At 36.8% G+C, this 4793-nt stretch overlaps 1 pseudogene; it reads left to right on the top strand.

The window, feature by feature from the left end:
• The first annotated feature begins 278 nt into the window (after window positions 1–278).
• Window positions 279–2004, top strand: LOC124389562 (annotated as a pseudogene).
• The last annotated feature ends 2789 nt before the right edge of the window (window positions 2005–4793 follow it).

The raw sequence follows: 4793 nt of genomic DNA, 5'->3' as shown, positions 1-4793 counted from the left end.
ATAGAACTGTTTTTCTGGTTGTTTCCCAGTTTTGTGATATACATTTACTTGTATCTTAACCAGACAGTGTAACACCACTGATTGAAACCAGGTAATTACAAATATACATTATAAATTTGTGCTGACCTTATGATACACCTGTGAGAAATGTACACACATCTTGAGAATACACATCTTGAGAAAGGCAACAAATAGTTTACATTTCAAAAGGCTTTAAAGATGAAAATGAAAGCTGGGCTAATCCAAACTAACCATAGGACCATTCACTCATGACTTAATTGGACATCCTTGAAATTACTATTCTGGATAACGGTTTCTGTGCATGGGACATTGTTGAGCAGAAAATCAACGATTCCACCTCCTCGGTGAGTTTTCATATTTTTATTGTTCTTTAGTGTGGTGGTAATATATATGAAACAGTACTGTAATTAGTTTGTTTCAAATTACTTGTTTTTTCAGCAGGATGACAAGGATGCCTTCTTTGTGGCAGACCTCGGGGATTTCCTCAAGAAACACTTGAGATGGGCACGTGCCTTGCCTTGTGTCAAACCTTTTTATGCTGTCAAATGTAATGATTGCATATTTTTTCTGAATAGTTATATTTGAAATTTAATGTAGTAGTAGTAGTTGTATAAATTGTACTAAGGTATTTATCTTTCTTTAGACTGAGATACAGCTTGTGCAGTCTCTGAGAGTGAAGCCCAATAGGATCATTTATGCCAATCCATGCAAACAGGTATCACAGATAGAGTATGCTTCTGCACATGGAGTGCAAATGATGACCTTTGATAGTCAAGTGGAGCTAATGAAGGTTGCTCGTAGCTATGACAATGCCAATTGAGTAGCTTTCTTTATTTCAAGTTGCAAAAACCTAAAAACATTAGAGCCCCTTTAACCATGATATGAATTTCCATTCAGGCTAGTGCTGCACATAGCTGCAGATGATTCTACGGAACAGATCAAGCTGAGTGTGAAGTTTGGGCCACACTGAAAAACAGCAGGCTGCTTCAGAAACGGGCAAAGGAGCTGGGTCTGGACATCATTGGAGTCAGCTTTCATGTAGATAGCAGCTGCACGGATAGAGACGTACACCCAGGCCATTGCAGATGCACGCTGTGTCTTTGACATGGGGGTGAGTGGTCACATGATGTGAAATCTGCTTTTCTGATGGTATAAAGTGTACATTTCTATGTAGCTTCTGCATATACACTAGCTGTCAACATTACTGCTAAAAAAGTAATTATGAAGGACCAGACTGGCTCTGAGGGTAAGATTCTGCTTTCAGATGCTTTCTGTATAATTATCTTCTTTATCTTCCTTATCTATTGTTACCTTTTTTTTCAATATAGATGAAGATGATGGGAGCAGTGAAATAAATCTAATATACTATGTTAATGATGGCATTTATGGATCTTTAAAGAATGTAATTTTTGGTTATAAATATAAACCCATTGTGCACAAGGTACAGAGATAAGTTTGTATGTCAACCTTATTCCTCTTTATTAATATGTTCTGTGTCAATATTAATTGATAATTACATATAATACCACATTCATACATTTTACTATTTTGTTTTACTTTGTAGAAACCCAAGATTGATGAGCGCATATACACATGTAGTGTTTGGGGTCCTACCTGTAATGGCCTGGACATCATTGTGGAGCTGTGTGCTCTGCCAGACTGGCAGGTAGGAGACTGGCTACTGTTTGAGGTGTTTTACTGTGACCATCTCTTCCACATTTAGCGGCTTCCAGAAACCAGACATCCATTATTGGTGAGTTCAAATTTTCTGATTCCTCTGGTGTGTCTGGTTGCACTGTGTTTATATTCCTGTTAAATCCATTTATGTATTCTAATAAAAATAAGCAATTTTTGTTCATATTATTTAGCCATTGCATTCAGCAGATCCATGACCAAGGAATACCAGCCCTGTTGGAGAGGCAAAGCCATAAGAAGATGCCAAGCCTTTGTAGATGTAAAAACACCATACAGATACCTGTTTAGCCATGTGCCACCTGATTGGTTGAGTCACCTAAAATTTGTGCTCATCAATGTTCTGATTTATATATATTTTGCATGAAAAACAATGACATTTTAAACAATCTCTTACAACAACAAATGCAAAGTAATAATCTAGGTGCAATTATAGAAATATAATCCCTTTCCTGTTTGCAGTGATGATAATCAGGTTGATGGATGAGGTCAGACAGGAGTCTCCTTGGACTATGATGTTTGCAGATGATATTGTTATTTGTGGTAAGAGTAGGGAGCAGGTTAAGAAAAGCTTGGAGAGGTGGAAGTATGCGCTGGAGAGAAGGGGAATTAAAGTCATTAGGAGTAAGACAGAGTAAGACGTGTGTGAATAAGAGGAGTGGGTGGTGCAGTTGCAGGGGGAAGAGGGGAAAAAGGTGGAGAAGTTCAGGTACCTACAATGGTATATACAAAAGTGAAAGGGAAAGATTATAGGACTGTGGTGAGACCTGCGATGTTGTATGGTTTAGAGACAGTGGCGTTGAATAAAAGACAGAAGGTGGAGCTGGAGGTAGCAGAGCTGAAGATGTTGAGATTTTCATTGGGAGTGACGACGATGGACAGGATTAGAAATGAGTTTATTAAAGGGACCGCGCATATAGGGCGTTTTGGAGACAAAGTGAGAGAGGCCTGATTGAGATGGTTTGGACATGTGCAGAGGAGGGACATGGGGTACATCTGAAATAAAAGAGCTGAGGATGGAGCCACCAGGAAGGAGGAAAAGAGGAAGGCCAAGGAAGAGGTTTATGGATGTGATGCGGGAAGACACACAGGTAGTTAATTTGAAAGAGTCAGATATAGAGGACAGAGTAGTATGGAGATAGATGATCCGCTGTGGCAACCCTTAATGGGAGCAGCCGAAACAAGGAGAAGAGATACATTATAATAGCCTAGTTCTATAGGAAGTTGGTGTCAGACTGCAGTCATGATATGTCATCCATAGAAATTGATTGTTCAACACCAAAACAGAGGTAGTTGCAATTCTAGGGCTTGAACCCCTCAATGCTCTGTTTAGTAACCCACAACCTTAAATAATGAGCTACCAAAAAAAGAGAGTGTAATATTACTAGCATTCTCTAACATTTTGGCTTAATCATCTGATTATTAGGATTAATTACCCATAGTGGACAGGAATGCAGCAATTATGAAATAAGAAACACATCAACTTTATCTGTTAGAAGTTCATGAAAAAGCTTAATATGTATAATAAAATAAATGCATAATTAAAACTATGCGTACATTCACGTGTCATGAACATTAGTTTTGTATACTGAAGTTGATATACATCATCCATGCACTAAAAGTATGGACTCTTTTTTTAATACATACTTTGGAAGACAGTATTCAAGCACATTTAAGGGAATGTAACTGGTGGTTGTTGCTTGATTCAATTTATACAACTGTATCTTAAAAAAGAGGAATTGTTTACAAAACAGTATATATAAAAATATATAAAAAAAATAATAGGAATAAACATGCATTCTAACACAAAATGGCAGCTGTTTACACTTGACCTTTTACTTCATATGTAGATATCATGCATTCAAAATGTTCTTATTATTACCATAAAAATTTAAGTAACTTTACAGGAAAACATTATAAAATTAACCATTTATCCTTAAGCATTATATGATAGTATAATGATAGTAGCCTTGGTAACTAAATCGCTGTCAGTTTAAATGAAAAAATTCTTCTTTTCGCTTTTCAGTTTTCTCATGTCCAGTTAGTGGATGTGTTTGCATATTTAACAATGACTGTCTACCCAAGACAGAACCAATTAAAACAATTTTTTTGATTGTAATAGCATGTTACAGGGAAGTTTTACAAGTCGTTTCTTGTCAGCCTCTCAATTCACTTGTGAGCAGTGTTGGGCAGTAACGCATTACTGTAACGCAGTTACTTTTGACAGTAACTAATACTGTAATGCATTCCTTTTTTAAAAAATTAACTCCATTACCGTTACCATATGGTGCGTTGTCCGTTACTTTTTTAAATAAAGTAATTTGGGCTGAAGTGTAGCCTACAGTCTAACCTGCTTACAGCAGCGACGCATTGTAGGATTGGTGAATGAACCACTGTAAACACGAAGAAGACGCACTGTGGACGTGTTTCAGTTTATTCAGGTCAGTGCAGCAGTAATGGCAAGTCGAGGCGAGAGCAAGACGAGTTTCTCAAAGTGGAAATATGCTTATTATTTCACTTTAGTTGAGCATAATGACAAAAACTTTTTCGTCAAATGTAAGCTGTGTCTTTCTGGTTCGAAGGTCGTATCTACTGCGATAAACAGCAACTCCAATCTGTTAAAGCTCCTCCAGAAACTCCACGCCTCGACGAAGCTAGAAGCTAGAAGCTAACCCGGTGTTATGTTCTACGTTGTTGAAAGTTTTCACACTTAAGCTGTAAAAGGAACATTTTTAAGGCTCAACACAACAGCTTTTATGATGCAGAAGCCACTTTAGTTTTTGATTGTGAATATATTATTCAGCTTGTTTTGTTATTTATTTCAGAAATCCTTGTGATATTCAGTTCGTGCTGGTCTGACTTAAATAAAATAGTGTTTAAAAATTACTTTGTGTTTAAGTCAGTTTTGTGTTTGTATAGACTTTTAACAGTAACGCATTACCTTTTGATGTAAGTAATCAACAAAGTAATTGAGTTACTTTTTGAATAAAGTAACTAGTAGCTGTAACTAGTTGCTATTTCTTAGTAACTAGCACAACATTGCTTGTGAGCTGTTCTCAGGTTATAATGCATATAATGCA

Source organism: Silurus meridionalis, chromosome 8, assembly GCF_014805685.1.
Source record: "Silurus meridionalis isolate SWU-2019-XX chromosome 8, ASM1480568v1, whole genome shotgun sequence".
Classification (NCBI taxonomy): domain Eukaryota; kingdom Metazoa; phylum Chordata; class Actinopteri; order Siluriformes; family Siluridae; genus Silurus; species Silurus meridionalis.
Note: the sequence above shows the minus strand (reverse complement) of the source record. Positions and strands in the feature narration are given on the sequence as shown.